Raw genomic sequence first — 27,162 nt, 5'->3', positions numbered from 1 at the left:
CCTCTTCAGAAGAACAGGATCCAGAGTCTCCATAACGTAATAGTGCAATGTTCAAAGTACAATAAAAATTAAGCAAAGAGATAGGAAAAGTGCAACTTATCCTCAAGAAAAAAAAAGACAATAACGATCCCAAGATAACCCAGATGCAGCCATTAGCAGAGAAGAACGTTTAAGCAGCTATTATAATTATGCCCAATGGCAGGAAAGGATATGTGAAATAGAAAGTGAAGAGGGAATCCCAGAAAACATATAGTCAGAAAGAAAGAGCCTCAAGTTCTGTGTAAAACTTCTGCCTAGATTTCCGGCTGACTCCTGAACCATGTATGCGTGTGGTGGCCTGCACAGTGGCAGAGAAACAGAAACCATAAAAGAACACCAACGGGAAGTTCTAGAACTAAAAGCAACAACAACAACAACAACAATATGTAAAACTTTCCCCCAATAAAATCACTGGATGAGCTGAACAGAATGGAGATGATATAATGTAACTTAAAGAACTGAGAGAGAGAAAAAAAAAAAAGATTGGGGAAAAAAAAACCAAAACCTGAACAGAATCTCAGGCTTTTAGGACAAATAAAGTCTACCATGGGTGTAATTGTAGTCCCAGAAGGAGAAGAAAGAGAATGGGGTAGAAAAACATTTGAAGAAATAATGGCTTGTCAGTTCTTCAAATCTGGTATAAAATCTAAATTTACAAATTCAAGAATCTCAATGAACTACAAGCAGGATAAATACAAAGAAAACCCAAGTATAAAAATAACAAAATCTTGAAAGCAGCCAGAGAGAAATGATAATATTACATAAAGGTAACAAAAATTCTGGGGACCACTGAAGCCAGAAGATGCATCTAGAAAAAAACTTCAATCCAGAATTCTATATCCGGTGAAAATATCTTTCAAGAATGTAGGTGAAGTAAGTATATATTATATTTGTTATGTGTTTTAGTCAAAATTTTTACTTTTATACTAAAAATTAGCCAGGTAGCAGTTTACACATGAATTCATATAAACTTCAGAACACATGTTTTTAAATTAATGGTAATTAAAATATCATGTGAACTGGGTGGGTGGGTGGGAGGAATCAACAAAATCTGTCCTCCGTTTTTCTTTAATATTCAATAGTGGGTTAGAAGTTATTTTTATGCAATCTGATCTAAGACTGAGAGTCATTTACATTCTGCCAGGATTTTCTGGAGTCAAGTGTCTGTCTCTTCTCTCTCCTTCTCCACAATTATGCCAGTAGGAAAATGAAGGAACGGTTAAATTCATCCCTATAAGCATTTTTCAGACCTAGGAAAAGAATTCAGAACTGACCATTAAAAAACTCACCTGCTACGAGTTCAAAATGAAGGGTGGGCAAACTATTAGGCAGGAGGAAAGAAAACATACATATCGGCACATTCTCCTGAAAGAACACATTCAAGCTGGAGAATTAACTGCAAAGATGGAGACCGAGTCAATATTTGCATAAGAAAATCTCAACCTGAATTAACACATTTGTTGGACTTGTTAGTCCAGAAATAGTCCCCCAGAGAGGTCTGGAAGTGTGACCGTCTCCTGCACATCTGCTCTGACTTTTATGAGGTCCCTTAATACTTTTTAAAGCTGCTGCTAAGTGCTCATTTTTGTTCTAAGGAGGATTACCAAAACAACCTGTTGGTAACACAAAACAAAGATTCCCTTCATACGGGCCTTCCTTCAACCTAAAAGCAGACTGTTTTCCAAACTGCTCCCATCCCAAGCTGGCTGCCAAACAAAGTTATTAAGCGAGCCTCTGACATCTAAACAACAGCTGTGCTCTGTCCTGCTAAAGGGCAGCCTCACCCAGACAGTGACTCTCCAAAGGTCAGCCGCATCCTGCCGCAGGAAGTCCACTCCATGGCCGGTGGCACATGCCGGCACCGGGGGGTGGCCTCTGTTTGTTCCCATTCCCTTTCCTCCCCTTTGCGAGTCTTCACTGGCCGTCCATGCTCCGCTCGCCTCGCACAGGAAGCAGGGGCCTCGGACCTCACCCTGCTCACACACGGCGGCTCTTGCTCTGACACGAACGCTTTTCACTGAGGATCATCTTGGCTCTGCCACTGAAAACGGGGCTGATGACGAGGGACCTGAAGATGAAGTAAAGAGACTTGCCTCCAAAGCAAGCACGTGTAGTTAGCGTCAGGCACTCAATAAACGTGTCGGCAGTGCTTTCTTACCACATTCCCCGACTCCTGGAAGGCCCGTCCCTCCCATTTCACAGGCAGGGAAGCTCGGAGCATTTAAATGACCTTCCCATGGCCATGTGGCTTTGGCGGGACACCGCATGAACACCCGGGTCTGTGTGACTCAAGTCCAAGGGTCAGTCTACTCTGGCAACCTTCAAGGGTAGAGACACCCTTGAAAATGCCAACGGCATTTAAAAAAACAACACCTGTCATATTGATGGGAAGTAGGTGGCAAGTTGATTTAAAAAATTTACCTGGAGGAGTAAATGAACAGGAATAGCGAATGTCATTTTAATAAGGAAGATGGGGTACTTGCCTTTGCAGATATTAAAAACATGGTATAAGGCTAACACATAAAAACAGTGTGGTATTTGTTTACCTGCATGATGCCTGGCTAATAGTAAGTACTCAGAACTGATAATTATCATTATTAGAACATGCTAAGTGCATTATATGTATATACATATCATTTTACTTAGGTTTTTGTTTTTTTTTCATGGGGATATTGCAAGGACAATTTTATCCCCATTTCACAGGCCAGGAAACAGAGGCACAGAGAGTTTAAATAACTTGCTAAAGGACACAAAGTAAGTAAAGGGGGTATCTGGAATCGGAACTAAGGCTGTCTGACTTCAGAGTTAAGGGTGTTATTGCACCACTAATAACATCAAAAGCCTGGGAGAATCTAAACATTCAACAGTAGGGAAGCGAGATAAATCAAAGTGTATCTGTATAAAGAATATTTCTGAGTATGAGACAGATCTATATATAAAAAGATATATATATATGTATATGTACATATACATATATATATATATCACGTAAACAGAAAAAACAAGTTCCATTTTATAGATAAAAGTCTCATTTTTGTTGAGCAATAACGTGTAGTTACAGATGTTTGTGAAATACATGTGTGTACACATGTATGTTATATATGTACACACATATACATAAATATAGTGTACAAAGTTGTACTACATATACACTATCCTTTTACTAACATTCTTTTGTATTGCTTCAATCTATTATAAACATATAATAAACATGCTTGTGTAATAAAACAGATTTTAAAAAATGGCTCACTACCTAAAAAATAAAAGATCCTTTTCTTTTCAAAGGGAAACAGTTCCATAAACAGGCTACGTTACCACTAATTGAAAGTATAGGGGTCCTCCCCAACCAGGAGCTGGTACAGCCGTTTCCACTATAAAAGGGCCTGGAATAGGGGACAGTCTGGGCTTTAACGCAGGCCCGTCGACACAAGCAGCTGCTTCCTCGCTGGCGTCTGGCCTGGTGCCCTGCACACCTGTGTGGAGGATTAGAAAGGCTCTTCCCTGGACAATCACTTCTTTCAGAGAGTGTGGCCAACAGAAGGAGGGTCTAGAGAAGTGAGTGGCTGCTTGAGTACTGCCATGATCTGGGTGGTCCAATCCCACCAGCCTCGGTGGGCCCAGACGGATTAGTGTGGACGGAGGTGGGCCCAGACTTACGGACAAGGCTGAGCTGCAGTCAGCAGTCAGCAGTGGTGAGGGCTGGAGAGAAGGTCACCCCCCCCCCCGCCCACCCCGGGTGAGGGGTGAGGCTGGAGGGTAACCTGGCCCATTCTATGTGCTCTATATGGATCACTGGGTTGGGCCAGCCTGGAACCTTTAGTATTACAGCACCTCAACTCCAGCCTGGGAGCAGGGGCAGGAATGGGACAGCCTGGTCTGCCCCCCGTTTAATTCTGCTTCCTGGGGCTGGCCTAGAGACGCACTATTGAGTCACGCCAGCAAGCTTCAGATGGAAAAGCTGCAAAATCGTCACTTGATGCCATAGTCAGCTGGTGGGTGCATTTCAGATAGAATTTCCCTGAAGCTGTCTCGATAGCAAAGTGGCAAATTGTTTTCTAAATCCATCCATGCAGGCATTTTCTTCTTCTTTCCTTCCTTCCTCCTTCCTTCTTCCTCCCTTCCTGTGGTGAGGCACACACCCCTGCTCAGCCTTCCAACCTCATCTGAAACTTGGTATGACTCTGGCAGGAGACGGCCCGGTCACCTGCCAAAGGACAGGGAGGATATATCCTGTGACCAAAAGCCCGGAGACAGGGAGTCCAGATTCGATCACGACTTTGATAGTGTGCCACCGTCCACCACGACGGCGAAGCTGGTGGTGGCAAAAGCTGGTTAGCTGGCACAGGCTCGCGCTTCCTACGGATGGCCAAAATTCTGACCTTTTATCTGATTTAAAAATTAATTTTCATTTTTATCAAAGAAAACAAAATCAGGTTTTAAATGAAATTGCTCAAAAATACTGAAATAAGTTAAAAAAAAAAAAGAAACAACACTGCCCCGAGGCAAACACTTTCAATGCTTGCAGCCTTTTTTTAACCAAATAATATGTTAATATTGCCATTCCTTGGTTTATCTATTTATCCTTCATTAATTAACTGCCTCTTATAATGGTTTAGATTTTAGCTTTTCATACCACCTCCCACACTTCCCCATTCCTTATAGTATTATGATAAAGAACTGTTCACCATAAAGCCAAGGAGTTGACTCTTTTTTTCCTTGTACATTTTTCCCCTTGGAATTAACACTTCCATATTTATTTCACTTGCTTATTTCCCTATGCCCTTACATTTGAATTTTCCCCCAAACAATCTATCGGAACTATCACTATATATAAACATTATTTTCCAAATGGCCAATTGCATCAGATAATCTGTGACCTTCAAAGTAACTGGGCCTATTTCATACACATTGTGTTGGTTCCTGCTTTCTGAATTCTCTTCTCCGCTCCTTAAAGTATTTGTTCTGGCTGTTTCCTAGGAAAGGATCTGCAGGAAGCAAAATTTTGTGTTCTTGCCGACTTAAAAATGTCTCTGTTCTATGCTCACACTTGATTGAAAGTTCAGCTGGGTATCAAGTTCTAGAAAGAAAAAAGTTTTCTCCTAGAATTTTGTTGACTTCGTTCTATTATCTTCTAGCTTCCAATATTGAAGTTAAGAACCCTGACATCATTCTGATTTTCATTCATTTATTTGTGACAAGTTTCCCTCCTCCAAGCTTTTATCATTCACTGTTTCTGGAGTTTTAAATGTTGATGATAAAATGCCTTGGTGTGCGTTAAGTGTGTGTGTGTGTGTGTGTGTGTGTGTGTGTGTGTGTGTGTGTGCGCGCGTGTGTATGTGTGTATGTGTGTGTTTCCATTCACGGGACTGGGCTTTAGATTTAAAGCACTTGTCAATACAGAGAGTTTTGACCTTCAGTCCTGAAATGTTTCTTTTTATTATTTCCTCGATAATTTCCTTTTCTCTATTTTCTGTGCCCTTTCACCATAGAACTCCTATTCGTCAGATATTGAAACTCCTAGACTTGCCATTGAACATTTTCACTTCTGATTTCGCCTCTATTTTCTCCCTTCCTCTTCTCACTTTACCTTTGGAAGCTCACTGATTTTGTTCTACGTCCTTTCTATTATATTTGAAAATAATTTAAGTTAGTTATACTTTTATTTTCCGGGGTCTCCTTCTTGTTCTCAAATACTCACTTCTAGAAAACTGGATGATAAAACATTTCCAAGTTTGATATTCCAAATAATGCCTGACACACATGTACTCGGCGAGACTTCAGTCATCATCCTTCCTGCACAGCACTGAGTGGTCCACCTCCTGTGTCAAGGGGGTCTTACGTTAATAAAAAAAGTTGTAGCTCGTTAGGGCCTCCTGGCTCCTGCCTGCCACCCAGCCATCGAGCCAGCATCCTAATCCCCACGTTGCTTGGATAGGCAGCAATAAAAAAGAATATATCCATCTCACATTCTGCTCTCGTTGTAAATATTTAAAAATTATTCCGTGTACGAGACCTGGAGGTAAGATTATGGTTTTCAATCCAACAAGGTTTTCCTGGCTTCATCCGTTTCCAGGGACTCACAGCAACCTCTTGCTAAGGCAAACAGCAAGCTACCGAGTGCTGAGGCGGAGCCACAGCGTTCAGCCGGCTCTGGCTGGCAGCAGCCCCCTCTATCACCCTCCCCATCCATGGATCTCAAGAACCCTGGTTGGAGCATCATCTCCAAGAAGTTTGGGCAACAAATGAACTATTCTGGCTCCTCCTAGGACAGTGGTCGGCAAACTGCGGCTCGTGAGCCACATGCGGCTCTTTGGCCCCTTGAGCGTGGCTCTTCCACAAAACACCACGGCCTGGGCGAGTCTATTTTGAAGAAGTGGCGTTAGAAGAAGTTTAAGTTGAAAAAATGTGGCTCTCAAAGAAATTTCAATCGTTGTCCTGTTGATATTTGGCTCTGCTGACTAATGAGTTTGTCGACCACTGTCCTAGGAGATGAAGATGATGCCAGGCCTAATGATGGTTCCAGAAACAAAATGGCTTGCTGGTCTCTAGAAGTTTGAGCCTTACGTGGTGACAAACACCAAGCAGTCTAGTTAAATCAGTCAGCCCTCTTTTAAAGAAATCTTGCTCAATTCAAATAGGGCCGTCTAAGAAGTACTTTAGTGGCTAGCACGGGAGATCACTGGCTAGGTGCTCACGGACTAGCATCTCCCATCCCCAGCAGAAATGAGCCACTGGGACCTGCCTTCTCATACCCTTTAGGGCCCTCCCGTGCTTGGAATCTGAGGTATGGCACCACGAAGTCTGAAGCACCGAGCAAGGTTAACTTGGCGACGTGACACAGGATGGTGATGCTTTGGCAACTCTACAAGTCGAGTTGTTGTTGTGTTTTTAATATATATTTTTACTGATTTCAGAGAGGAAGGGAGAGGGAGAGAGATCTACAAACATCAATGCTGAGAATCATTGATCAGCAGCTGCCTCCTGCACACCCCTCTCTGGGGAGCTAGCCTGCAACCCAGGCATGTGCCCTGACTGGGAATCGAACCGTGACCTCTTGGTTTCTAGGTAGACGTTCAACCACTGAGTCATGTGAGCCAGGCTACAAGTTGAGTTTTTTACAGAAACGGTTGATAAAACAGATGATTTCAGAGACGAATTCAGCTTTGTGCCACTTTAGAGACTGATGCGATCTTACTTTTAGCTTAAGAACACAACCAAGGAGAAAACACTGGCAGCATGGCCAATGCAAGGCACACGTTCACACCTCCCATAGGTGTTAGCCTGACAGTGAATGTCGGGAGCTGTTTTTCCCGCTGTCAAGCCAACATGTGCCCCCCAAACTGGCACAGGGCAGGCACGGATCTCCCAGAACCAGTCTTTTTTTTTTTTTTTTTTTTTTAAATATATTTTATGATTTTTTACAGAGAGGAAGAGAGAGGGACAGAGAGCTAGAAACATCGATGAGAGAGAAACCGATCAGCTGCCTCCTGCACACTGGAGATGTGCCCGCAACCAAGGTACATGCCCTTGGGAATCGAACCTGGGACCCTTGAGTACGCAGGCTGACGCTCTATCCACTGAGCCAAACCTCCCAGAATCAGTCTTGATGAAGGCTGCAGCTGCTGCCCTGTCCGTCATTCATCACACCCCTCACTCCATCTTTTAAGAGCAGCCGCTCTCCCACCCGCGGCTCTGCTCGTCTGCGTGGTTGCAGCCCGTTATGTAACTGCCACCTTATCAAAGCACCAGCATGCTGAACTTCTGTGTATTTCTTCCATTATGCAAGGCTTGACCTTCCTGCTAGAAAATGCCTAGCATATTTTAATTGTCCTCAGAGGTTCTGGAAACATTCTGAGGAGCTATAACTACATTTTTCGCTATTCCTCTGATCCATGCTCATATGCAACAAGGAGGGAATTGCTAATTTGCAGACCGATAACTGTGTAGAGCAATGAATCACCTCTTTAGAGTCTCATAAATTCATCCCAGTTTTTATGAAATAATTATATGAATTGCAATCCCTTATTGGGCACTTACTATGTGCCAAACACGATTTCAAATGCTTTCCATGCATTTATTTGTTATCCTCATAACCATCCTGTGACAGGAATTATTTTTATAATTATATGATGTTTTTAATTTCTAGCCTCACTTTATAGATGAGCCAACAGAGGCGGCAGAAGGATGTCCAAGGCCATGCAGCTAGAAATGGCGGAACTGAGATACAAACCCAGGCAGGCGGTGTGTCCCGAGTCTCACCCTAACCACCATGCGAAGTGCCTTTGCTCCCTGCCATCCTGGCCCAGGGCTCCGTGTGCTGGGGGCTGGCGAGCTCTGGGCACATGGGTGTCCTGTGGCATGGGCAGTTGGCAGGCCACAGAGGCTGGGCATCCACGCTGCAGGTGCTCGGGACACCTTGGCAAACGGGAGTGTTTCCAACAATGCCACTACACTCACTATTTTGCCAAGGTGCGCCCCCAAGTACTTTGGAAAACAGTTTTGCTCCTGGGACCCAGGCCAGTCATGCCTGAGGAGGTACGTGGGCCGCAGCACTGAGCTGGTGCTGGTACCTCCTGGATGGGAAGGTGGACGTGGGGTAACCCTGGCCGGCTCCTGAGACCGGAAGCTTCAGACAAGCAGTAGTGTCCACGGGGCCCGGATCAGGGAACTCACAAAGGAAGCAAAACCAAAGGTCTGAGCTCTACGTCTCCAAGGCTGATCCATGGGCTCCCTCTGTCAGGATCATCCAGGGAGGTTCTTTTGTTTGGTTTGGTTTTAAATATATTTTTATTGATTTCAGGGAGGAAAGGAGAGGGAGAGATAGAAACATCAATGATGACCGAGAATCACTGATCGGCTGCCTCCAACGGTGACCTTTGGGTTCACAGGTGGACACAGCCATTGAGCCACACCAGCACCGCCGGGCGTTTCGTTTTGTTTTTAAACGCAGACACTCAAGTCCGACCCTGGACCTCCTGAACCAGGGTTTCCCACGATTGGGCTTAGAAGTCTAGATGTTTAGAAGTCACCCCAGGCAATTCTGTTGTCTTCTAAACACTGCTGACCCATTGCTGTGGGTCTCTGGGGTTGCAGGTCAGGCATCGGAGAAAAGCTGTCCTTTAAAAGCAATATTCAATTCAACAAGTAGCATTCAGGCCTGAGAACCCAGGCTCTAGTCTCAGTTCTATGAAGAGCCTGCGGGTGGACATCGGGGACACCCCTTGGCCTCTGTGAGTCTGTACGATGGCACCCCATCAGTACGATCAGGGGACTACGCTCCTCCCCGCTTGGAATCCTGCGCTTCCTACCTAAGTATCCTCACCAAACCTGAGTGTTGCTTAAACAGAACTGGTGAGGTCCTGAGAGGAGTGGCCAAGTGAGGACCTGGAAGGGCAATGACCAGTCAGTGTGGGCTGGAGTAGGGCACTGGGCCTTGACAATGGGGAGAATCCGGATTGGGGTGGTCATCCTGACAGGCCAGGCATCAGAGCGAGGGGAGAGACCAGGTGTGGGGGTGGAGGGGGAGTGAGTGGGGGGGAAGTGAAGCAGGTCTGAGTAAAGGAAAAGGTTCGGAAACATGGGTGGGCAGGGAAGACGGCTCCAGGTTTCAGAAGCCCCTGAAAGCCAGGGAGGCGATGTAGCGACAATGGAAAGCGGTGTTTTGGGAAGAAGACCGGGCGACCCACGCAGGATGGGAAAAGTGGGAGGGACAGGCCTGGTGACTCAGCGAGGGAGACACGTGTGACCCAGGGGACAAGCCTATTCTTGAGATGATGTGGCCCGGACCTGCGTCTGCGGCAGTGGGAACAGGAGGGGAGGACATGTCAGTGGCAGAGCTCTGGGGCCCTGGGATCTGGGTAGTTGTTATGGTTCTTTTAGTTTTACTTGTTTTTGTTTTTCGCTTATCTGTAGTTTCTGTTCTCTCTGCAGCGAGCTGATACTGCTCTGTGATAAGAAAGAGAAACATACAGTTCAGCATTTCCTTTGGGAAACCAGCAAACTAATCTCCATCCCTTGGCAGCTTAACCCTTCCTCTCACTAGTCTGTTTCTCTTTAAGAACCCCCTTTCTCGTTTTTTTTTTTAACCAACTTCTCTGCACCCCATACCTCTTGTCCTTTTGCTGGGAGGTTTCTGCAGAACATTCCTTCTCCTTTGCTTTTTTAAAAAATTATACTTTTACTGATTTCAGAGAGGTAGGGAGAGGGAGAGAGAGAGAGAAACAGCAACGATGAGAGAGAATCATTGATCAGCAACCTCCTGCAAAGTCCCACACTGGGGATGAGCCCGCAACCTGGGCATGTGCCCTGACTGGGAATCGAACCGTGACCTTCTGGTTCATAGGTTGATGCTCAACCACTGAGCCACGCCGGCCGGGCAGCCCAGGGTCCTGGCCTGAGGTCAGTAAACTCCCTGCTATCCCGCAGTGGCTCCAGGCCAGGACTCTACCTCTCTCTTCACCGAGCAGTCTCTGAGGAGTTAGCTTTCTTTCTCTCCTTGGAGCCAATCCCATGGTACCTGCCTCAACATCTTCTTCTCCCAAAGAATTCCTGTCATCATCCTGGGAAAGGCTGCCATCCGAGAGGAAGGCAACTGAACCTCCCAGCATCACAACCCGCTGACCAGCCAACTTCTCTGACCATTCCTGTACACCCACGGCCACCGAGCAGACCTTCACGCCCCCCACATATAACATGGCAAGCTCTGAGACCCCACGTTGACCGTGGACACCCCCGTCTTCTGACTTCTTGGATGTCCAGCCAGATTCCAACTAAATATCCAGTCATTGGTTCTCCTTCGATTTCACTTTCCTGCCAAGCATCCCGGATTCTGAGGCCAATTATTTAAACGGCCCTCATCACTATCCTGTGAAGCTCTGCTAAGCCTGGTACCGACGAGAGAAAAACTGCCCAGCATACCATGGGGCTCCCTGACACAAGTAAGGCACCCAGGTCAGCTCAGCTGCCCACACCCCACTGAACCCCAATCTTACTGCCAATTCTATTGGAGACCCTTAGCACGTTCCACTCATGGCAAATGATCTTACCTTGTTTCACTAAGATACCGGCAGCCATGCGTTATGAACATTCTTATTTTCCCTTCTCTTCAGCTGTGAACTTTTGCATGCCTCCAGTCATCTTTTCCTTCTCTCTGGAAAAATAGGCTGTCCTGTCCCTTTAAGGCTAATTTCTGTGTCTTCCTAGCCTTCTAGAGGATTAACTTGGTTGATAATTCCTTCTTTCTTGTAGACTTCAAGCTCTCCGCCATCATGCAAGAAAAATGCTTTGACACTCCCTCCTCCTAACACCCTCTCATCTCCTTGCTACTTGCCAAGCTCTTCAGAAAGTTTCGCTGGAGCTGTTAACGCGACACATGTTCATGCAAACAGTTTCAACAGTGCAGACGAGCACAGAGAAAACAATTACCCAACGTCCTACCCCTCACAGATAACCGCTCCTAGGAATGCGATGACCATGCTTCCCAGTTATTTCCTATGTAAACATTCACATGTGGAAGTATGTATTTAACACAGCGGAGGTCACACTGCACATGTTCTCCTATGACTTGCTTTGGGGAGCCCGCAATATCTCCCCAGCACTTGACCCATCTCAGAGTCCTCTGTTTGTAACTTCAAAAGGCATTCTGGTGAAAGTAAACAACATACTGACTTCTCTATCCCCTGTTAGTTTACAGGTAGCGTTTTCTTTCTGCTGTGTAGAGAATGCTGTATTGAATATTTTTGAATTCGTGAAACTATTTATTTATGACAAATTCCTTAAAAGGGATTGTTGGGTACAATATACTTATTTTTTTATAATGTTTGATATACACTGCAAAACAGTCTTCCAGAAAGATTGAACTAATTTAAACTCCTATATCCATGGTTGTCCTTAAGAGCCCCAAGGTTTGGCAATGTTTCCAAATTTCATTTCATATCAAAAATGAAAAAGAGGACAGCATTACAGATTCCAGTCATTAAAAAGATGAGGATATTTTGAATAATGTTCACCCATTGTTTTGAGAATGTAGATGAAACGGGCAAATTCCTCGGAAAGAGAAACTTGCCAAAACTTATTTGAGAAGAAATAGAATATCTGAATAGGCCCGCCTCTGTTAGGTAAATTAAATCTATATTTCAAACCTTCCTACAAAAACACCTCCAGGCTTCAAAGGGCTTCACCAATGCATTCTGCCAAACACCGAAGAAAGAAATAACACCAACCTTACTCAAATTCTTCCAGTTTATTTTTAAGTCCAGCATAACATTGACACCAAAACCTCACAAGGACATGCAAAGAGAAGGAAATCACCGACCGGTCTGTTTTGGACATAAAGATAAAGGTACAGGCACTGTTAATACCACAGCTGTTTGTTGCCAGTTACCTCCGTAACGGAGGAAAATGCTAAATTTTAGTCAGAGGTCAATAAAAAGGAAGATGTACTATCTCTGAAGTCTATTCATGGACCACTGGGGGATTTGTGGCCTCCATGTCAAAATTCCTGTGCTGAAAAAACAAACCAACCAACAAACAAACTGGTGCTGGAGGCAGCATAGCCCCTGGGAAAGCAGAGCTCAGTCCACGCGGGAATCCCAGCAGGTCAGATCTCGGTGGGGCCTCTGTGCTGGGACCCACAAGCCTTCAAATACTCCTTCAGCTGATTTCTTTTAAGAGGCCTCCTCCTGATTCTGCATTTCACACATTTCTTTGTTCTCCTTCCAATGGGATTTCACTTTGCTTAACAGAAAGGACTTCACTGAACATTTCAGTCCCTTTAGTCCTCCCCGTGAATTCCCACGATAACGGGGCAGAATTGGCAAGTCAAGCAAATCATTCCTTTGATGACATCCCAGCTCTTGGACTACGCGTTTGTAAACAGAACATTTTAAACCAACATGGACTTCTGTGGTCAGAACTCTACACAAAGCCCACGTGGCTCCAGACCAAGCACGCATGACACCCTCTGGAAGGTCACCTGAGAGAAACATGATAGGGCCGGGGTGTGCTCTGGCTCCAGCTCACACACCTGGCAAAGCCGGAGCGAGCACTGAGGGTCGCTTACGCCCCTTTGGACAGCTCAATGACCAAGTTTTCTGGATACAGTTTTCTGGATACCTTCCCGAACACTTTCCTAGAGGGAAGAGAACTGACGGAATTCAGTAACTGCATTTTCACCACTTCTTTTTAATTCCTCTCTATGGAAAAAAGGTAATATTTTGCCCTAACTGGTTTGGCTCAGTGGATAGAGCGTCGGCCTGCGGACTGAAAGGTCCCAGGTTCGATTCCGGTCAAGGGCATGTACCTTGGTTGCGGGCACATCCCCAATAGGGGGTGTACAGGAGGCAGCTGATCGATGTTTCTCTCTCATCAATGTTTCTAACTCTCTATCCCTCTCCCTTGCTCTCTGTAAAAAATCAATAAAATATATTTTAAAAAGGTAATATTTAAAAAAATGTATCTTAATACTTAATTAAAATAAATGTATCTTAATACTCAAAAGTCCAGAATATTTAAAATTATAAAATATTTAAACATACAGAGACGTACAGAGAATAAATATAACAAACAACTATATGTTAGGCTACCCAATGACTCAGATCTAGTATATCTTAACATTTTGCTTTATCTGTCTCAAGAAAATAGTTCATAAAAGAACAAAACATTAAAAATACAACTGAAGCTACCTGTGTACCCTTTGCTGATCCCATTCTCTTTCCTCCCTCTCCAGAAATAATTACTAGTATGAACTTACCATTCTTAAGGATGTTTTTTATAGTTTTATAACATATACATATATCCATATACTATATAGGAACTGTTTTTGCAAGTTTTCAAACTTTGTATGTATGATATCCCACTGTATGTGTTATTATTATGTGTTATTATGGAACTTGCTTTTTGTGGTTCAACATTACATTTTTCCATTGTAAGCATATGCACAGATGTGACTCTAGTTTATTCCTTTTACTGGTTATAAATGATTTCATTGTTTAAACATGCCTCAATCTGTTTATCTAGGCTTTTGTTTTTATAAGACCTCTTTTAACAAGATCTCAGCTCAGTTCCTAGAGTGAGCATAAATATATATACCTAAAGAGTCAAATTCACCTATAAGAACTGGTTTTCTTTTATTTCTTGTATTCCCTAGAAAGAGAGCACCAAGTTTAAGGGAGAATAAGTGCTGTTATATTGAAGCTTCTAGGTTCAATCCTCAGCAGGTGGAGGCAGCAGTGTCTTTTTTTGCTAGAATAGTGCTAAGGTACCATTAAGCATTTTTTTTTCCTGGCTGTGAGAACAGCCAAATGTGATTGTTTGGCCATCCGAGGTGATCTACAAGCCACTAAACTCTTGAGACAAACTCTTTTCAGACTAAAATAGTTTAAGTGGAGTATGTGTTTGCCACTAACAACTATGACCAATGCAATGGGATCCAAACATCTTTAAGAGCCTTGTTAGCACGCTTTTCTTCTTAAAAACATCTCTTTTAAAATATCTACCATGGGATTTATTTGATGAACTGCATTAAGCCTTCAGAACATCTGCTGCAGCTCAGGTAGAGAGAGGCAAGTGTTCGCATAATATGTAAGTCTGTAGTCCAAAAAGGTATTTCAATTCAAATATGCCCATGCAGTACCTGGGAGAGTTTCTGTGTGGACTGACATCAGTGCTCGATGCTTTACAGGGTAATTTACTAGTAAACTCAGTTCTCTTTTGCTCAACAACGTCTCATTTCCACCACATAAAGGCGGGTCCAGTTCCGCCAGCCAAGGCCTGCCTGACATTATATCATGTCCTACCTCGTAGGTACCACATCAAATGATTACGTTATAAAAGGCCTCTGTATCACTAGGTTCAAATGAATAGCTGGTTTCATTAACGTTCCAGGAGCAAGGGAAGCAAGTCTCTACAATAATTCTCAGACCAATAAATTTGATTTTCTAAGTATTCTCCATAAAAGAGCAGCAGATGAGTCAAAAAATTTGTTAAAAAATGCCCAAACAAGTGTTCCCCTCAGTGGACAGTCCCAGCAACTCCAACCACAGCCAGGTGATGGGAAGAAGAAGCACATTTCAATCCGTGGGAATAAAGGTTGGCATTGAAAACAATATGTCCTCCTTTCACGAGGGACAGCAGACGAAGGCTCACAGTTTCTGCTCCTTGGTAGACTATCACATTTTGTGCAGAGGTGCTGTGGCCCCCAATCATGTTGAGGGGGTCCAAGAAAAGTATTCTGAGAATTAAGAAGTTCAAAGAACCATTGACAGGATTCTTCTCCTAATCAATAGAAATCAACTATTCCAGCTTAAAATTTAAAAAAAATTGTTTTTATTGATTTCAGAGAGAGAACGGGAGAGGGAGATAGAAACATCCATCGGCTGCCTCCTGCATGCCTTCTACTGGGGATCCAGCCTACAACCTATGCATGTGCCTTGACCGGGAATCGAACTGGCGATCTCCTGGTGCATGGGAGGACGCTCAACCAACTGAGCCACAGAAGCCGGGCTATTCCAGCTTTTTTAAATCTTCTTTCTCCTGCTGTTGAAAGAGTCTAATGTCCTCAGAGGTCTTAACTGGCTCGGGGGTTTCCTTCAATTTCAGATGTAGGTGCTTTTTTCCAGTAACCCTTTGCATGCTGGATAAGACTGTTTTTCAGGAGCTGGAGGTATAATAACCCCTTGTGATGACAAGCACTTAAATATGACATCTTGGTGGACTTTTGTGCACCTCAGAAGTTCTCCTACAGTTGACTGTGCACGAATATCACACGAATGGCATCTTGGCGGTCCTCAGGCTGCACCAGGCGGTTGGTGATGGTGTCGCATAGGGCCGTGATCTCATCATTATTCATGATCTCATCGTTATCCATGATCTCATCGGTATCCATGATCTCATCGTTATCCATGATCTCATCGGTATCCATGATCTCATCGTTATCCATGATCTCATCAGTATCCATGATCTCATCATCATCCAGAAGGCCGAGCAGGTTAGGACCTGGGCAGCTGAGCCCTGACAACTTGACCCCCAGGAAGGGGGAAGAGGATGATGACAATAATGTCGCTCCTGTAGGTCCATGGGGCCAGCACCTTGGCAACAGGCACTGGAAGTGCCTTTCGGGTCCCCCCCAAAGCGCCTCGGGTATTCCACACCTTTGGGCAGAATGAATCGCCAATGAGGCCAATCTGTAAACGAGTTGCTCCAACTAGTTGTTCAGGGCAGAGCAGAGTCCCACGGATCTCACTTTAGGGGGGCACCACCGTTTACACCGGGAACATCCACCTTCCACAAGGCAGCTGGTTGCGGAAAACTAAAAACATCTTAAAACGCTGCTTTTACTTACACACCTGGACAGAGCGTGTAAGTGATGAGTGAAGCCTACCACCTCTTCCAGAATTCTAGCGAGAAAAGCTACTGGGTTCCTGACCTTGCCTATGAACTTTCAGCTCTCTCCTGTTTACTGTTCAGGTGCATATGGAAGAGGCTGAGGAGTTCATGGCGAGACTCGAGGAAACAGCGTTTGGTATATGAACAACAGAACGTGAGTTGTAAGGAAGCGTGGCCTGTCATCTCGGGTAAGCCCTAGAAGTGATCCCGCGGAACACGCTGCCTCTGGCAGAAGCAGAAAGGAGCATCTTTTGGGAAAATATGGTTGTGCCTTTCAAGATGCAAATCTCAAAGGGCTTATAAAATCCTCCAGACAGTTCCTAAGTTTCCTTTAGACAGAGTCAGGCAGGCTGGGTTTAACTCTTGCCTGTACGACTCGGTAGGTATCCCCGGATCACATAGGCAAGCTACCTACCCTCGCTGAGAGCCAGTGTCCACAGATGTGAAACGGGAATGATACCACCTCCAGCTGGAGGTTGTTGGAGGATGAACTGAGATGCACACGTGAGTGCTCGGCGTATGGTAGCCACAAAATAAATGGTAGCTCCCATGGTGCTTTGCAAACCTTCTTCTTAAAGGACTGCACACGAGCACCTCCAATACGTGGCTGGTCGGGTCTCATTCATTTGTGCATCCCAAGCACCTGGTACAGGTGAAGAGCATGTAGTGGGTGCTCAATAAATATTTACTGAATCAATGAGTTAAAGATAATACTAATATGAACACATGGTTATTAAATACTTATATAATGCATATGTATTATATTATTTAATTATCATAATAACCTCCTGAGGTATTTACTCTTATAAAATCAAGGCTCAGCCCTGGCCGGGTGGCTCAGTTGGTTGAGTGTCATCCAGTGCACCGAAGGGTTGCTGGTTTGATTCTGGGTCAGGGCACATGCCCAGGTTGTGGGCTCAATCCTCAGTTGGGGGCCTGCAAGAGGCAGTCAATCGATGTTTTACTCTCACATTGATATTTCCCTCTCTCTCTCTAAAAATCTTAAAAACTATAAACTAAAATCAAGGCTCAGGGAGATTAAGTAACTTGTCAAAATCCACACAACTCGTAAGTGATGGAGCTGGAATTCAAACCCAAGCCTGTGCCCTTGAACATTATCCTCTACTCACTGCCTCCTGCTCAGGCAGTGCAGGGAGCTGTCGAGAGAAGGTGGCCTTTGAGCTGGATCTCAGAGGATGACGAGGAATCCATGAGGCACATAAAGGAAAAGCCATCCCGGGAAGAAGGACCAGTACATGGCCAGTGGAGTGAAAAAGCATAGCCTCTTTGGGCTCAGCAGGCCGTCCATTACTGCATGAAAGGAGATGCCCCGAGAAAAGGCGGTAAAGGTAGTCCAGGGCCAGGCCCTGAAGGGCTGCAGCTGTGAAATGTCATGTTTTTATCTGGGGGCCGACGGGCAACCATTGAAACACAGCGTGATCAGGCAGCCACGCGATCAGAGCTGTGCTTTAGAAATGTACACCCAGCAGCCTCCCCGAGGAAGAGCGGGAACGAGAGCCCCGACGGGAGGTAGGAAGATAGAAAAGAATGTGAGCTATGTGCCCGGTCGTTCTTTCCCATTTCTGAGACCCTGGCCATCTCGACAGTACTGTCTAAGGCCGTGGTCGGCAAACTGCGGCTCGCGAGCCACATGCGGCTCTTTGGCCCCTGGAGTGTGGTTCTTCCACAAAATACCATGGCCTGGGCGAGTCTATTTTGAAGTGGTATTAGAAGAAGTTTAAGTTTAAAAAATTTGGCTCTCCAAAGAAATTTCAATCGTTGTCCCGTCGATATTTGCCTCTGTTGACTCATGAGTTTGCCGACCACGGGTCTAAGGGACGTCTTCATAGGAGGGGCAAACAGAACTGTGCTCTCTATACAAACCGGGCGACACTCCCTGGATGAGGGTTTCATTCCCAGAAGAGTTACACCCGGGTTACTGAACTGGTGGCGAAAGAACTCCCGCTACCAGTGAATGAGCCCGGCCCTTCCCTACTGTTTTAGGGCGTAGACGCACCTCCTTTTTTCCCCCCGGCAGAAATCTGTGAACAGCCTGAAAGGTGTCCCCACACCCTCCTGAGCCCAGGCCCTCTCTGTGCAGCTGGGACCTCAGCACATTTATTTCGGTTCTAGTGATATTCGATTCCTCTGTTCTCTTAGCCTCCATCAAGATAGTCGTTATTTTTATACTATTGTATAACTACGGGAGCCTATAGTTTAAATCCAAATGCTTATTTATCTCATCTTGTACCTCTGTGTTAGCTTTCTGCAGAAGAAAGTCTCAGCCCCGATTTTAAACCTGAAAAAGATATACTATACAAAATCTGTTTGGGTTCGTTCCTAAAAAAAAAGAGTGGAGAAAGCCATAGGTTTTATCTTTCGGAGCCCGCACCCCCCACCCCTGCAAATTGCAGAGTAAGCCTGCCCTGCCAGATTGCAAAATGTCTTCATCTTCTCTTCTGCTTCAATCATGACCCACAAGTTACTTCTGAGGGAGGGCTGGTGCTATATTAAGCTTCGCACTGCTTCACATGAGGGAGGCTGATCAAAATTTAAGGAGAGAATACGTCCAGAATAGACCCACACGTATGCAGTCAATTGATTTTTAATGAGGTTCAAAGGCAATACGATAGAGAAAAATGGTCCTTTCAATAACGGATGTGGACACAACTGGACATCCATATGCAAACAAATAAACCTCCATTTCTGCTCTTCAAAACACATCTTTAACATCTCACACCCATCGGGATAGTTACTATCAAAAAGACAGAAAATACCAAGTATTGGTGAGGAGTGGAGACACTAGCCCCTTGTGGACCTGGTGGGAATAGAAAATGAGGCGACTGCTGTGGAACACAGTGTGGCTGCTCCTCAAAAAGTTAAACCCAGAGTTACCATACGATGCAGCAATTCCACTCCTGGGTATCCACCCAGCAGAACGGAAAGTAGGGACTCAAACACTCTCTGTACATCCATGTTCACAGCATTATTCACAATAGCTCAACATGCAAGTAATCCAAGTGTCCACTGAGGGATGAACAAATATGCAAATAGTGGTATATTTTGTAAACCACACATATAAAAATACATAATATGTAAAATATTTATGCATTATAATGTATACACACATACACACACACACAATGTAATATTATTCAGCCTTAAAAAGGAGAGAAATTCTGACATCGATTAACCTTGAGGATATTACACTAAGTGAAATAAGCCAATCATAAAAATACAAATACTGTATGATTCTGCTGATATGAGATACCAGGGTGTTCAAAATCAGAGAGAGAAAGAATAGCAGTTGCCAGGGGCTGGAGGCTGGGGTGGGGTGGGGGGATGGGGAGTTATTTAACGGGTACGGTGTTTCAGTTTCACAAGATGAAAAAAGTACTGGAGATGGATGGTGGTGATAGTTGCACAATCTGAATGTACTTAAAACCACTGAATTGTACCCTTGAAAATGGTTTAAAAATGGGGAAAAAAAACATTGCCAAGAGAATGAAAAGACAAATGACAGACTGCGAGAAAATACTTGCAGAAATCCAACAAAGTACTGTGGTATCTAGAATATATAAACAACCTTCAAACTAAATAATAAGAAATGAAACAATCCAACTTTAAAAAAAATAGGCAACCATCTGGATAGACATTTCACCAAAGAACTTAAATGGCAGACGACATAAAAAAGAATCTCAGTGCTATCAGTTGTTAGGGGAATACAAATTAAAGCCATAACAAGATAACCACTAGATACCCATTAGAGTGGCTAAAATAAGAAACGGATAATGCCAAGAGCTGACAAGGATACAGAGCAACTAGAACTGTCCTACACTGCTGCTGGAAATGCAACATGGTGCCACCACTCTGGAAAACGACTTGCAGGTTTTTTTTTATAAAGTTAAAACCTTCACTTGCAAACTGTAGTCCATCCCTACAGTTGAATAGTACTCAGCAACAGCAACACACTGCTGACCCATACAACCCCTGGATGAATTTCAAAAGTATTACCCTACGTGGAAAGAACCCAAACTCAAAAGCCACACCCTGCGTGATAAGGATGCCGTTGTAATAACCTGGCCATTACTGAACAGAAAAGAAGGAGAGGGAAGACTACCATACAGGCGTGCCATCTCTATAGCTTTGCCAAAAGGCTGCATTTAACATTTTCCAAGTCTGTTCCTCACGGATCAACGGGGAAAGAGACCGGACAAAGGCAGCTGAGAAGCACGCCCAGTAAGGCCTGAGCGACGTGGAAAGGTGCCTACCCGTCTGCCAGTCATAACTGGGGACACATTAGTGGCCAGGATGAGTGTGGCCACTGCAAGTGTACAAAATCCTATATAATAAAAGGCTAATATGCAAATCAACCGAATGGCGGAACGACCGGTCACTATGATGCGCACTGACCACCAGGGGCAGATGCTCAATGCAGGAGCTTCCCCCTTGTGGTCAGTGCGCTCCCACAGGGGGAGCACCGCTCAGCCAGAAGCCGGACTCACGGCTGGCGAGTGCAGTGGGGAATGGGCCTAAGCCAGTGGCCGGCAAACCCATGAGTCAACAGAGCCAAATATCAACAGTACAACGATTGAAATTTCTTTTGAGAGCCAGATTTTTTAAACTTAACCTTTTGCACTCGGATGTCGAGTGTGACCTGACACGGTTAGCATTAGAATAAAGGAATCGAGAAAAAAGCAAGCGAGTGCAAAGGGTTAAACTTCTTCTAACGCCACTTCTTCAAAATAAGACTCGCCCAGGCCGTGGTATTTTGTGGAAGAGCCACACTCAAGGGGCCAAAGAGCCGCATGTGGCTCACGAGTCACAGTTTGCCGACCACGGGCCTAAGCCATCCAGTCGGACATCCCCCGAGGGCTCCCAGACTGTGAGAGGGCGCAGGCTGGGCTGAGGGACCACCCCCCTCCCCCTAGTGCACGAATTTCATGCACCAGGCTTCTAGTCTAAACATATACACACTAGACAAAGGAGCCACTCTCTCTCTAGGCTCCAGGGCTCCTGTGGTTCCTGCGGTTCCTGTGGCAGGGGCACGCTCCCCTGTGCCCACACGGCGCACGGCCATAGTGGACTCCACACGTGGACTCATGAACTTCAGTTTAGATGCTGAACGACACCCAGCTGCAACATGGAAGGAAGCGCTGGCCCCTGCCCTTGTTTCGGGCTCTGCTGGAACCCCAGCCCTACCTTGTCCAGGACTGGCCTAAGGGGCAGGGGACTTGGAAACCCGAAAAATGTAACTCCACGCCAATAAAATCTTTATCCACATCCCACCCTCCCGTGCAAATCTTAAGAAAACTCTTTTTCTGAAGCTATGGCAAGAACCTCACTCCCACAAGCCACAGGGGAGTTGGATTCTCCGGTAACAACTCCATTCAGACGACATTCTGTAAAAGGCAGAAAGTGACAGAGAAAAGAACACAGACCAGTCATTGTTGGGGGCTGAGTGGGGAGGGACGGTACCAGCCAAGGGGCACAGGTCATATTCTCTATATTGATGGTGCTGCGTGAGTCTGTCCAAACACACAGAACGCTGCAACCTCGGGTAACACCAAAAGTAATAATTTTTATTGCATTTAACTTCACCTGAATAAAAGACTTCAAGTTCAAGGAGAGAAGTCAGGCCTATGGTAGTGAATCAGGGTACACTGCAGAGCGGAAAAATTAATGCTCCCCAGTAAGTGCTTCTACACTCGACAGAGTCCATAGCTACCTGCGTTATACACTTGTTTGATGACTGCTATGAAATGCATTTGCTCGAGTCTAACCAGAACAAAAATACCTCGAGCCATTTCCTCCAAATGGGGAAAGGAAACAGGGCTCTGACTGAAGTCTATGGAACTCAAGTCACTGGTGTCTGACTCGAACAGAAGTCAGCCAAGTACTTAGAACAAATTTACGAGATGCTAAGCACGAAAGCTAAATCTTGATCAGGACGCAGAGGGAGACCTTACACACAATTTAAAGTACAGTACGAGTCATTGTTGGAATTCTGACTTCTCTCTGGTACGGAAAGGCTACACTTATTCGAGCCACGTTGACAAGGTGGAGCAGTTTGTTCTTCAAGATACCCTGGAACACCGGAAGAGGAGGTTAAATACAGATTTTGAAAGGTAAGGATAGTATTAGTCATCAAACGCTGAGCCAGCTCTCTTCGATTCTGAAAGTGCTTCAAGTACCAGGGTTTAAAAAACATTTTGGCAAATAGCCTTCACACAAATTATAATTACAAAGAGACCTTTCAGTTTTTATCTTGAAGCAGCTACTCAGAATCAAAATGAGCTATTACTTAGGTGATTACATAATCCTCAGCATCCATACAGACCACTGTGTATGAGGCTCTGGTTTCCCAGAACTATGCCACCAGTGTTTTCAGCCTCGATCCCAAATATAAAACTGTCCACATCCCAACCCAGTGCTACAGGCAGTTCCCAAGTCTTTGCTCCATTATGCGATGTTATTTCAAGGCCATAAAGGCAAATATTTGCTTAATTTTATTTTAAATAAAGCACTGAATATGCATTCTCACTTTAAAAAAAAAATCAAAAAATGTATGTTAAAAGATTAAAGGAAAGAAAACCATTTAAAGAAAGTAGATTTAAAAAAAATTTTTAGAATATGTTTTTATTGATTTGAGAGAGAGAGACAGAGAGACAGAGAGACAGAAAGGGAGAGAGAGAAACATCAATCAGCTGCCTTCTGCATGCCCCCTACCTGCATGTGCCCTGAAGAGGAATCAAACCAGTGACTTCCTGGTACATGGGACAATGCTTAACCAACTGAGCCACACCAGCCAGGGCAAAGAAAGTACGTTTTAAAAAGAAAGGTCATTAAAAACACTGAACTTTAAATGTCTCATAAACCAAGATTTAAGATCTGGAAAGTAAGTTCCAGGGTATATATCATACCTTCAACATTACCCAAGAGAATCCTTATATTCCTTTTTTTTTTTAGTAGCTATATGCTGCCGACCTTGGCACCATACATTACCGCCAAAGGGAGCGAGAAAACAAATGTAAGTCTAGAATCATTTGTGGCCAGAGTGTTTGGTGACCTCTGCCAGTTCCTGGCTGAAAGGACCCAGTGAACCCACTGGCACTGCCATGTATCCCTGCTCCCAGCCCCCAACATCATTAAAAGAGAAAAAGCCACCTACCTCACTTCTGGGTATATAGCAAAGGAAATGAAATAATTATCATGAAGAGACATCTGCACCCCAGGGTCATTACAATATTATTTATAACTAGAGGCCCGGTATGAAATCTGTGCACCTGGGGGGAAAGAGGGGAGGAGGTCCCTCAGCCTGGCCTGCTCCCTCTCACAGTCCTGGACCCCTTGGGGGATGTCTGACTGCCAGCTTAGGCCCGCTCCCCTCCCTGATGGGGAGCAGGCCTAAGCCATCAGTCGGACATCCTTAGCACTGCCGCGGAGGCGGGAGAGGCTCCTGCCACCACTGCTGCACTAGCCAGCCGTGAGCCCAGCTTCTGGCTGAGCGATGCTCCCCCTGTGGGAGCACACTGACCACCAGGGGCAGCTCCTGCGTTGAGCATTTGCCCCCTGGTGGTCCGTGCGCATCATAGCGACCGGTTGTTCTGCCATTCGGTCGATTTGCATATTAGCCTTTTATTATATAGGATAGCCAAGACATGGAAACAACGTTAAGTGTCCATCGATGGTTGAATGAATAAAGAAGATGTGAGATATATATAATGGAGTATTATTCAGCCATAAAAAGAGGGAAAGCCAGCCATTTGTGACAACATGAATGGATCTTGAGGGCATTATGCTAAATAAAATAAGTCAGACAGAGAAAGACCAATTCTGTACTATCTCCCTTATATGGGAAATCTAAAAAACCACAAGTTCATAGAAAAAGAGATCAGATTTGTGGTTGCCAGAGGCTGGAGGTGTGAGGGGGGAATTGAGTGGAAGTGGTCAGAAGGTACAAACTTCCAGTTATAAGGTAAGTAACTACTGGGGATGTAACGCACACATGGTGACTATAGCTACCAATACTGTATAGTATATTTAAAAGTTGCTAAGAGAGTAAATCCTGAAAGTTCTTAGGAGAACAATTTTTTTGTAACTCTATGAAGTGATGGGTGTTCACTAAACTTCCTGTGAAGTCATTATGCTATAAATTTTAAACAGTGCGGTATATAAATTGTATGTCCATAAAACTAGAAGAAAGATAAACAAATGCATACCTCAGAATTAAACTGGAAGCGGTGTGGTCCCTCCTGAAAACCCAGTCCTGCCATTTCAAATGGGGTTTCTCTACAACCAGGGTCACTCCAGTCAAGCACAGCGTCGGTAAATTTCTGAGGCCCGCAGCCTGCTCCCGGGGCAGCCCAGTCTGGAACCAGTCTTTTCCAGTCACTGGCCAGGGAACCCAGTCTAGTGGTCAGGAGGGCTGAATCCAAAGATAAGCTCCTTTGTCTTTGCCCCAGGAAGACATTTCTACTTACTTAAGTGAATTCTTTCTTTATTGAGTAATAAAAGGAAAGATAAGATACGGGTTTAAACATGCTTGCCAATCAAACAGAATATGAGATTAAAAAAATGCATTTAAAAATCAGGATACTCATGAACTCTGATCCAAAATTTTGGTGTTAAGAGCAAAACTCACGAATGTATTCGTTTAAGATTGGTGAAATAAGAGATGCTACTGAAGCCCTACTGAGCTACATGATTTCACATGGAATTCATCACCGTTTTTCTCTTTTTAGGGGACAATCAGGATTCTCAAAGCCCTAACTCAGTTTGACTTTCACATAGGTCATTAGCACAATGTTGAAATAAACCTTTAAAATGATAACTTTCCAACGCCAGCCTTCCTTCACGTACTCACTTTAGACAGGTCTAAAAGTTAACCAGGCGCCTTCTTCTCCTTCTAGGAAGATGGAGTGAGACATACGTCTTCCTGTTCTCCCCATTAAGTTCAACTAAAACATTGTTTATCCAGCACATATATGGAGGAGATTCTGAAAGGTGGAGAGAAGGCGGACTAGCTGGGGACTTTGAGATCTAAAAAAACATGGTGGTTGGTAATCCTGGGTTTTTGTTCTATCTCGTATAGCCCAGATTTAGAGCTGAAGAGGCTGGATATAGAGAAAAACCAATAGTTGCAGACAAAGAGCCCCCTCAAAAGCCTATTCTTTGTAACCTAAAAAAACTAGTAAAAAGACAATCAAGCAAGACAGAAAACTTTCAGACAGTAACTGCCCTACTGCAGCCTAACACCAGCCACACACACACACACACACACACACACACACACACACACACACACACTATGGCCCCATCCCCAACCATATGACCGAAATCCAATGGGTACCTAGAATTCCACCCTTATCAGGGTGTAAGGAGGCACCCACTGGCCCTGTTGGGGTAGTGTCAGAGAAGATGTCAGAAGAGTCAGGGCTTTTACCACTGCCTAGTAGTAATGACACCACTCCCACTGTAGTTTATTTTTTTTAAATATATTTTTTTATTGATTTCAGAGAGGAAGGGAGAGGGAGAGAGATAGAAACATCAATGATGTTTAAGAGATAGAAACATCAATGATGTTTGAGAGATAGAAACATCAATGATGGAGAATCATTGATCACACTGCCTTCTGCATGCCCCACACTGGGGACCTAGCCTGCAACCCAGGCATGTGCCCCAACTGGGAATCAAACCGTGACCTCCTGGTTCATAGGTCAACACTGAACCACTGAGCCATGCCAGCCGGATCCCAGTTTAGAAGAGACCACGTGGGAGCTGCACTCGCTCCCTGGCCCTGCAGTGACTCCAAAGAGTCCAAGTGGAATCCTAGACTTCTGCCTCTACCTGGCAGTAACAAGGCGGTACTGCCCCTCCTCTACTGGATCAGGGTCAGAGGAAACCAACGGAAACAGTAGGTTTAAATAAGATGCAGAGTTTCCATTGTTCAGGCTTCAATTGTAATCCAATTGCTATTCAAAGAATCTGAAAATCTCAAACCAAATAAAAGACAACGGATAGATGCCAACACCAAGAGGATGGAGATGTTGCACTCATCTGACAAAGATTTTAAAGCAGCTACGATAAAAGCAATTAGGAACACAATGAAAACAGATGAAGAAAATAGAAGGCCCCCGCAAAGAAATGCAAAGAATAACGAAAAACTAAATATAATATTTAGAACTAAAGAATACAAAAACTGAAATAAAAAGCTATGTGGATGAGCTTAATAGCGGAATGGAGAGGACTAGGAACAAATGAATGAACTTGAAGACAGAATAATAGAAATTACCTAATCTGAATCAACAGAGAGAAAAGAAATTTTTAAAAAAATTAGTACTGATAAACTTGTGGGACTATAACACAGGATCTAATAATTGTGTCCTCATAGTCCCAGAAGAAGAAGAGAAAAGGCAACACTTGAAAAGTACTCCAGGAAATGATGGCTGAAAACTTCCCAAATCTGGCAAGAGACATAACCCTGCAAATTCAAGAAGCTGAGTGAGCCACAAACAGGATAGACACAAAGAAATCCATGCCAAAATATATCATAACTAAACTTCAGAAAACTAAAGATAGTAATGCCACTTTGGAAGTCAATTTGGTGGTTTCTTACAAAACTAAAAATATTCTTACCATACAATACAGCAACGGTGCTCCTTGGTTTCTAACCACATGAGTTAAAAATTTAGGTGTACAGAAAAACCTGCATACAACTATTTATAGCAGCTTTATTCA

General features: G+C 44.3%; 1 protein-coding gene and 1 pseudogene across 3 annotated transcripts in view; both read right to left on the bottom strand.

Moving 5' to 3' along the window:
* CTDSPL (CTD small phosphatase like) overlaps positions 1–27,162 on the bottom strand; it is a 104,772-nt gene that overhangs the window by 69,180 nt on the left and 8,430 nt on the right. The window lies entirely within an intron of this gene.
* Positions 13,096–15,994, bottom strand: LOC129147147 (uncharacterized protein C3orf38 homolog; annotated as a pseudogene).

The sequence above is a fragment of the Eptesicus fuscus genome, chromosome 18 (genome assembly GCF_027574615.1).
Source record: "Eptesicus fuscus isolate TK198812 chromosome 18, DD_ASM_mEF_20220401, whole genome shotgun sequence".
In the NCBI taxonomy this organism is placed as follows: Eukaryota; Metazoa; Chordata; class Mammalia; order Chiroptera; family Vespertilionidae; genus Eptesicus; species Eptesicus fuscus.
The sequence above is the reverse complement of the archived record's forward strand: the minus strand, read 5'-3'. Positions and strand labels throughout refer to the sequence as shown.